The 10,100-nt window shown below is 36.6% G+C and overlaps 1 long non-coding RNA gene across 1 annotated transcript in view; it reads right to left on the bottom strand.

The window, feature by feature from the left end:
• Positions 1-5,742: 5,742 nt before the first annotated feature.
• Positions 5,743-10,100, bottom strand: part of LOC129524291 (uncharacterized) — a 66,374-nt gene continuing 62,016 nt past the window's right edge. Inside the window, exon 5 of the long non-coding RNA XR_010134974.1 lies at positions 5,743-9,166. This is a non-coding gene — a long non-coding RNA (uncharacterized lncRNA). The remainder of the gene's footprint in view (positions 9,167-10,100) is intronic.

Below are 10,100 nucleotides of genomic sequence, written 5' to 3'. Positions count from 1 at the left end.
TGGGGAGGGAATAGACGGATTGGGACAGCCTCAAGCAGTAGATTGCCTTGAACTTTAAAAAGACAAGGATCTAAAACTCCAAGGGACTCTTGCCAAGAGAACACATGCAAGATGTGCAGAGACTTAATGATTGTAAAATGTATCCATGGGGTAATAGATGTCATTTGTCCCCTCTGACTCTTGCTTCCTCCTTGATGTAGTTTACTTAAGATTTCATAGAGGAAACTGAGAAACGAGGTTACATTATATACCCTACAGGATTCAACTTAGAAATACTCAACTTGGGGATAAAGAAAATGTGGTATATATACAAAATGGAATACTAGTCAGCCTTAAAAAAAACTAGAAAGAAAATTCTGTCATTTGCAACAACATGGATGGACCTGTAAAGCATTATACTAAGTGAAACAAGCCAGATACGTGATCTCACTTATCTATTAATCTAAAAAAGTGGAACTCATAGAAGTAGAGAGTAGAATGGTGGTTACCAGAGGCTTGGGGATGAGGGGAGTGGAGGGATGGAATGGGGAGTTGTTGGGCAGAAGATATGAAGTTTCAAATAGGAGGAATAAGTTTTGAGATATATTGCACAGCAGATAACTATAGGCATTAATATGTTTCAAAATAACTAAAAGAGTAAATGTCAAATGTCCCACAACAAAAAATAAGTGACGAGATAGATGTTAATTAGCTTGATTTAATCATTTCACATTGTTTACATATATCGAAACATCTCATTGTACCCCATAAATGTACACAATTATGATTTGTCAATTTAAAATAATATTAATTTTAAAAATAGAAACTTTTTAAAATTATCCATTTGATATTTCAGTTTCCCCCAAGTCCCTCTTCCAGCTAACTACCCCTGGGGCATTTCTCTCTGATTCTGGCATCTTCCTCCACAATTATGAAAACAATTTCGCTGCACTCCAGTTTCTACCACCAAGTTCGCATACCCCAATTCATCTCAGGTTCTGCTGAACCAATGGTCTTTCAGTTAACAGAACCTCCCCCCATGAAAAGTAATTGCTCACCATTTTTCATTACTTGCACAAGTGCTTCAGGTTAAAATAAAAGAAGCCATCTGGATATCACCCAGTTTCTGCTGTGTGTGGCTGGTGAGGAAAGTTGAGAGGCAGAATGGCGAGATGGAGAGAAGGTAAAGCCCTTCCCCCAAAAATGGGCCCAATAAACTAAATATTGTACTTATTTCTGAGTTGTCTCGGGAATTTTAGTTTTAAGTTTTCTAAAGACCAATCCCCTTAGGAAAATTGGGAAAACAAAATATACTATTTCTATGACAATAGAGAGATGTCTAAATCTATATGTTGACTTCACTAAGTGCATCTTTGTGTAATGGTCCAAAGTCTCATTTTACTAGATGAACAGTAATTTAAATGTTTCAAAATGAAAGTATCCTGTTTCAAAATGTTGAATTTGCATGAGCTACTGGCTCCCTACCACAAAATCAACTCTGAAGGAAAAAAAAAAGGAAACTTAGATTTACAAAACAGTGACTATTCTTTTCTTGCATACTTAGAATATTAACAAAAATTGAATGTGTCAGCCTATTAAAATAACAATAAATTTCAAATAATTAATATCTTACAGACTTGGCTCTCTGACCATAATCCAATAAAATGTTAAATCGTAACAGAAGAATAACTTTTTCAAAAAAACTCACATGATTAAAAAGTAGTGTATTACCAAATAAGTCTTTGGTTAAAGCAGAAATAAATATTTAGAACTGAATGATAACGATACTACAAGACAAAATTTTGAGGTATGCAGCTAAAGCTGTACTTAGGGAAAAGTTATAGCTTTAAATATATTTACCGGGAAACAAATATCTAAAATAGGTGAGTTAAGGATTTAACTCAAAAAGTTGCAAATTACAGAGCAAACCCAAAGTGACAAGAAAGAAGCAAATAATAAAGATAAAAGATTTTTAAAAACTAAAAATAGAAGACAAATAAAAAGTTAATTTTTGTAAGATTAATAAAATAGGGTCTTGGCAATACTAATCAAGAGAAAATGAAAATTAACAAAATGCATAAAGAAAGAAAATATCTAGACCCAACAGAGGATTACTTAAGCAGCTGTACATTGACAAAGTTGAAAATCTAGATAAAATGGAAAAATACCTAGAAAAATGTAAATGGCCAAACTTGGTACAGGAAGAAATAATGAACTTGAATATATGAATAAGTATAAAAGAAACTGAATCCAAAAAAATCCCAGTCCCAGATAGCTTTACAGCTAAGTTCCAACAAACTGTCTTATAAAAACTGTCTTGTAGGCTGGACACAGTGGCTCACGCCTGTAATCCCAGGACTTTGGGAGGCCAAGATGGGCAGATTACTTGAGGTCAGGAGTTCGAGATCAGCCTGGCCAACATGATGAAACCCCGTCTCTACTAAAAAATACAAAAAATTAGCCAGGTGTGATGGCGAGCACCTGTAATCCCAGCTACTTGGGAGGCTGAGGCAGGAGAATCGCTTGAATGCAGGAGGCGGAAGTAGCAGTGAGCCAAGATCGTGCCATTGCACTCCAGCCTGGGCAATGGAGTGAGACTCTGTCTCAAAAAAAACAAAAAACAGACAAACAAAAAACCTATCTTCTACAAGTTGGTACAGAAAATAGAAAATGAGTAAAAGATGCCCAGCTCATTTTATAGTGCTAGTGTAATCTTTTACTCAAAACTAGATAACAAAAATGGAAAAAAGAGAAATTATAGGCCAGTTTCATTTATAAACATAGTTGCAAATATCCTAAATATTAGCTAACTGAACTCGACAGCGTATTTTTTAAATGCATAATAATCAACTAAATCATATCTTAGTTGATGGACTTCATGATATGCTACCTGAAAATATGACAGCTTGGCATACTGAATATTTCAGCTGAAAAAGTTTGAGAGAAAGCATATGCAGGGCCAAGCATGGTGGCTCAAGCCTGTAATCCCAGCACTTTGGGAGGCCGAGACAGGCAGATCACGAGGTCAGGAGATCGAGACCATCCTGGCTAACACGGTGAAACCCCCGTCTCCACTAAAAATACAAAAAAATAGCTGGGCGTGGTGGCGGGCGCCTGTAGTCCCAGCTACTCGGGAGGCTGAGGCAGGAGACTGACGTGAACCCAGGAGGCGGAGCTTGCAGTGAGCCGAGATCACGCCACTGCACTCCAGCCTGGGCGACAGAGCGAGACTCCATCTCAAAAAAAAAAAAAGAAAGAAAGAAAGAAAGAAAGAAAGAAAGAAAGAAAGAAAGAAAGAAAGAAAGAAAGAAAGAAAGAAAGAAAGAAAAAGAAAGAGAAGAAAGAAAGAAAGAAAGAAAGATAGCATATGCAGTAAGTTCTCTCTGACCTTCCCCTGACCTTCTTTCCTGAAGCAGGTTATAAGACCCTCATGTGAGAGGTGCCTTTTCTGTTCCTGGAGGAAAGGAACATCCTATCTCTGAAGACACAGAGTCACAGAGAAGAATCTGAACAGGCCTTACTAAGTTTCCCCCAGTTTATTACCATTAAATTAGATCATACTCTTTTAGCTCTATCCTATTTCTCCATGACTCTCCACTCTCATCAAATCTAGCATTAAAATGCATCGGTTCACCTGTTTCTGCATCCTCATTTCCTTTTGAAGTTTCCTGTGTCACATAAAACTTACACTAAATAAATTTGTAAGCTTTTCATGTATTAATCTGTCTTTTGTTATAGGGACCTCTGCCATAAACCTAGGATGAATAAAGAAAAAGACATTTTTCCTCCCCTACGCAGGGATGCAAAGGAATCTATCTGTGTAATTCATCACATTACAGATTAGGGAGGAAAAAGGCATATGATCAACTAAATCAACTTTTAAAGCATTTGAGAGTATGTATTCAAAAAACTTAAACTCAGAGTCTTGAAAATATATTTGTCCACCCATGTTCATAGCAGCATTGTTTACATTAACCAAGAGGTAGAAGTAACTCAAGTATCCATCAGTGGTTGAATGGATAAACAAAATGTGGTATTTATTATACAATGGAATATTATTTGGCCTCAGAAAGGAAGGAAATTCGGACACATGCTACAACATGGATAAACTTTGAGGACATTCTATTCAGTGAAATAAGCTAGTCACAAAAGGACAAACATTGTACGATTCTGCTTATATAAGGTATCAAGACAAGTCAACTTTGTTGAGACAGGAAGTAGAATGGTGGTTGCCGGGGCTGGAGGCAGTGTGGAATGAAGAGGTATTGTGTAAAGAGTAAAGACTTTACCTTTTGCAAGATGAAAAAGTTCTATAGATTGGCTGCAAAACAATGTGAATATACTTAACACTACTCAACTATATACTTAAAAATGGTTAAAATAGGAAATCTTGTGTTCAATGTATTTTACCACAATTAGCTAAATAAATACATACGTGTATATGTATTTATACATGTGTACATGTATATATTTCCTCTCCGCTAAAAAATAATAAGCTACAGAGATAGCACTGCAGGTTATTGGGGGAAATAATAGATTTTTTTGCATAGACTTTATTTTTTAGAGTTTTAGGTTCACAGCAAAATTGAGTAGGAAGTACAGAGATTTCCCATACACTACCTATCCTGGCACATGCACAACCTCTCCCCCACCAATATCCCACACTACAGTGGTATATTTATTATTATCAATGAACATACATTAACCTTATCACCCCAAATCCATTAGGGTTTTACATTAGGGTTCACTCTTGGTGTTGTACATTCTATGCATTTTCACGAATGTATAATGACATGTATTCACCATTATAGTGTCATACAAAGTAGTTTCACTGCCCTAAAAATCCTTGTCAGCATTTGTTGTTGTCAAGGCATAGATTTTTAGGACACAGAAATCACTAACTGTTAAAGAAAATATTGAAAATTTGTGCTTCAGGCCAGTCTCAGTGGCTCACACCTCTAATCCCAGTATTTTGGGAGGCCCAGGCAGGCGGATCACCTGAGGTCAGGAGTTTGAGACCAGCCTGCCTAACATGGTGAAACCCCATCTCTACTAAAAATACAAAAATTAGCCAGGCTTGGTAGCACCCACCTGCAATCCCAGCTACTCAAGAGGCTGAGGCAGGAGAATTGCTTGAATCCGGGAGGTGAAGGTTGCAGTGAGCTGAGATTGTGCCATTGCACTCCAGCCTGAGCAACAGAGCAAGACTCTGTCTCAAAAAAAAAAAAAAAGAAAGAAAGAAAAACAAAAGTTGTGTTTCATAAAATTTAGAAATTCTGCTCATTAAAAGATATAAAAAATGAAAATGTGGCCGGGCGCAGTGGCTGACATCTGTAATCCCAGCCCTTTGGGAGGCTGAGGCAGATGGATCACCTGAGGTCAGGAGTTCAAGACCAGCCTGGCCAACATAGTGAAACCCCATCTCTACTAAAAATACAAAAATTAGCTGGGCTTGGTGGTGGGCACCTGTAATCCCAGCTACTCGGGAGGCTGAGGCAGGAGAATTGCTTGAACCCAGAAGGCGGAGGTTGCAGTGAGCCAAGATCCCGCCACTGCACTCCAGCCTGGGTGAGACTCTGTCTCAAAAAAAAAAAAAAAAGTTTATAACACATATATCCAACAAAGGACTAATGTCCAGAATACCTAAAGAACTCATGAGTTAATAACAAAACAACCAAAAACTACATAATAGCAAAAGATTTGAATTGACACTTCATGGAGCTATGTATACAAATGGCCAATAAGACATGGAAATGTTCTCAATCTTTTTAATCGTTATAACAATATAAATGAAAACCACAATGAGTTACCATTTCATGCACTAGGATGGCTAAAATTAAATGACAACAGCAAATGTTGACAGACACAGAACAATTGAAGTATCATATATTGCTAGTAGAATTGTAAAATGATGCATTTTGCAAAACTGTCAGTTTCTTATACAGTTAAATATACACCTACCCTATGACTCAGCAATTTCATTCTTAGGTTTTACCCAAGACAATTAAAACATATGTCCACCAAAAAACTACTACAAGAATATTTATTGCAATGTTATGCCCATCAACAGAAGAGTTCATAAGCAAGTTGTAGTTTAGTCACATAATAGAACATTACTCAGCAGTGAAAAGGAATAAGCTATTGATGCACACAGCAACGGAGTGAATCTCAAAAATATGTTGAGCAAAAGAAGCCAGACACACTGAAATACATACTGAACAATTCCATGTATGTGAAGTTCAAAGACAGGCAATTAATCTATGGTGACGGAATTACAATATTTTTGTGTATGGGGGTTAAGAGTTGACTGCCTGGTGCATGAAGGAACTTTCTGGAGCGATGGAAATGTTCTGTATCATTTTTCTTTCTTTTCTTTTCTTTTTTGGAGACATGGTTTCTCCGTGTTACCCAGGCTGGTCTCAAACTCCTGAGCTCAAGCGATCCTCCCACCTTGGCCTCCCCAAAGTGCTGGGATTACAGGCATGAGCCACTGTGCCCAGCCCAGTGGTCTGTATCTTAATTGAGATGGTATTATATGAGCATATGCATTTGTCTAAACTCATTTAATTGGGCACTTAAGATCTGTACATATCACTGCTTGTAAAATCACCTCAATAAAAAATATTGGGGTGATATCATTAAGAGGAGGAAGAGACATAGTCGAGTAAAAGCTGTAAAAGTTCACTGTGGGGAAAAAAACGCAGTGATCAAGAGAATCAGAGTAGGTACAAAAATCACACATCTCACTGATGAAAACAATGTTCATTGAGCTTGACTGAAATGAAGCTTTTCCGTTTTATTTAGCTGCAGAAAATATTTTCTGAATCCTATAGGATGAATCTTGACCAAAATTGATTTTTTGAAACAAACTGGTCTTTAGTGATTTTATTTTCTTTTTTGTGTATGTATATGATGGTAAAATAACCAAAATGAATATAATAATCATTTCTAAATAATCAAAAATAAACCTGAAAATAACTTTATGTTACTCTGGTTGTTGTTTATGAATAATTAACATGATTGTTTTAAATAAATTTTGACTTAAAATTCACCCAGCAGCCTTATTACAACCTCCTACAGGTATCCTGACATAGCTGCAGCATTGTCTTGGGAAAGGTACAATGTTCTGTTCATTTATTTTAAGACCATTTTTCATTCAGGTAATTACAGGAAAGATTCAGCAAGCATGAGACAAAGCACTATTAAAAAGCTGTGAATTCCTGGGTCTCTAAGCCTAAGTGTTGTTTCTATTTTACATTCTAATAACTTGTCTTTTTCTATTCCCTCTTTATTAAATTCTGTATTCACCTTTTTAGAACTCATCTGACATATATTACAATCAGATTTGCCAATGTGCTAAGTCAAACAGTACAAGGTTTGTCATCAAAGTCTCCCAATCCTGTCTTCAGTCATTGGTAAATCTAATACATTCTATTTGTTTGTTTGTTTGTTTGTTGTTTTCCTGAACCTGATAGTAACTGAACAAATTCCTTACTTTAGCTGAAATGGCCCATGCTTACTCTTGGACAAAAGGAGTAAAACATTATGTTCCAGCATAAGTAAAACCCTTAACTCATATCTCCTTTTGTAAAAAAAAAAAAAAAACTGTAAGGACTAATTTCACTTGCTGGTATTCAAAAATGAGTAGCATCAATTTTCCATATTCAATACAGTTTGTGTCAAATCTTAAAAACCAAAAATCTGTAACTCATTTCAAAACCCTCAAAGTTGGGGATTCTCTGCAAATCACTATTGTATTGGATAGGAAAAAACTTTGCTTCCCAGTTTAGGTCAATTGAATGTGAGTTGCAGGAGGGCCAGGGCAGTATCTTCTCAGTTCATCATTGGTAGCATCATGCCTGGCACATAGAGATGTCTGTTAATACGTAATAAATGAACAAAGTAGCAGCTGTTCTCAACCAAAGGGGACACCATGAGACATTGCAGTGTCATGATCTATTGAGAGATATGTTGAAAGTAATTAGACCTAATGATAAAGAAACCTTTTTGCCCTAATAACTGAATTGTTTTAAAACTTTGAATCGTGACATATTTTTAGATTAATGGAAGGGTTGCAAAGATAACACAGACAGTTCCTATGTACCCTTCATCCCATTTCCCCTAATGCTAACATGCTACATAACCATGGTGCATTTATAAAACTGAGAAATTAACATTAACAATACTATAAACTATAGAATTATTCAGATTTTACTGGTTTTCCCACTGATGTCCTTTTCCTGTTCCAGGATTCGATTCAGGATACCATGTTGCATTAAGTCATCCTGTCTCCTTATAAACTCAACTCTGACAATCTGCCAGCCTTTCCTCATTTGCTTTTCATGATATTGGCTCCATTTGGATTTGTCTGGTGCTTTCTCATTATTAGACTGAGCTTATAGATTTGGAGGAATAATACCATATACCACAGAGGTGAGGTGCCCTTCTCATCACATCATATAAGGGATACATCATGTCAGTACAACTTATTACGGGTGATGTTAACATTGATCGTTCAGTTAAGGTAGTATCTGCCGGTTTCTGTGCTGTAAAGGTATTTTTTCCTTTCCACACTCCAGTCCTTAGAAGCAAGTTTCTAAGTCAAACTCATAATAAAGGAGACAGAAATTAAACTTCACCTCCTCGTAGAAGAATTTGGGAGTGTATGTCAAAACCCACCATTAATAGTAATTAATAAATGTATTTGGGAAATTCCTTTCCAGCTATGCAAATACCCTGCTTCTCCTTAAAGTCTCACCTACTAAGAGTAGTATTCATCAATGGATTTTGCCTATAGTAACTATTGTGGTACTAAGAACACTTTTTCATTTATTTATTTTATATAAATGGTACAACAATTGAAAGTTACTTCTATAATATCACTTTCGCTCCAACAAATAGTGTCAGTTGCCTACCTGTTTTCTGACTGCAAACAGATCTTTAGCTTCAGAAGAGCTAATCCCCTCTGCCATTTCCTTTGCAATGTTTGGTTTAGGACTTGTCCTGTGACAGAATTCAGACTAATGAGACATGAGAGTAAGTCTTTTCAGGAGGTTCTAACAGATTCTTCTTCACTTTCAAAAAGAGTCACAAGGAAGGGATGTTCTGTCTTCTAAGCTTGAGGCTTTGTAAGTGAGGATTTAGTCTAGCACTGCTGCAGCCACCTTGAGGCCATGAGGGAACAAATCTGAAAATAAAAGCAAACACACTGCTGAAGATGGCAGAGTTGAAGGATGCAAACAACCCGGTCTTGATGCTGTGGATTTGCTAAATTAACCAACTCTGAATCACTCTAAATCCTGATTTCACTTTGTGACATAATCAAGCCCCTTATTATTTGACTGATTTTGAGTGTGGCTTGCAGCTGAAAGCTCCCTAATTGATGCACTCACTTCATTGTGAGAGCCTTTCTTGAGAAGTGGAGAAAGGGACAGATTTATAGTCCTTAGTCATGAATTGTACACAACCCTGGATAGGCACATTGGTCTTTGTCCTGGATACAAACTTGACTGGGGCTTGTGTCACTATATCAGGGGAGGGAAAGATTGAGAAAAGTAGCTGTATGAAAACATACATGCTTCCAGTGTGAACTTCTAAGAGTTGGCTTCATAAAGATACGTTCAAAATAATTCTTTCTGGAATTTTTGGCAAGCAGGTAGTTTCATTATCCTCTGTTTCTCTTTCTTTTTGTTAAATTTTCTTTCAAAATATTTTTCAAAATTTTCAAAAATTAGTATATAAAGCTCAGAATAGAACTAGAATTATGCTAGGTAATTAAAGACACAAGATGTAATATGTGACCTTTTTTTTAATCTATGTGTTTAAAAATTCTTGTGAATCTGTTATCATAAGTTAAATGAAGTCCTTCATACTATCTTTTTTAATTTTTTTTTTTTTTTTTTTTTTTTTTGAGATGGAGTCTCACTCTGTTGCCAGGCTGGAGTACAGTGGTGCAATCTTGGCTCACTGCAACCTCCACCTCCAGAGTTCAAGTGATTCTCCAGCCTCAGCCTCTTGAGTAGCTGGGACTACAGGTGCGTGCCACCATGCCCAGCTAATTTTTGTATTTTCAGTAAAGACGGGGTTTCATCATGTTGGCCAGGATGGTCTCGATCTCTTGA

Source organism: Gorilla gorilla, chromosome 7 (assembly GCF_029281585.2).
Source record: "Gorilla gorilla gorilla isolate KB3781 chromosome 7, NHGRI_mGorGor1-v2.1_pri, whole genome shotgun sequence".
In the NCBI taxonomy this organism is placed as follows: domain Eukaryota; kingdom Metazoa; phylum Chordata; class Mammalia; order Primates; family Hominidae; genus Gorilla; species Gorilla gorilla.
This window is presented reverse-complemented; position numbering and strand designations above follow the sequence as displayed.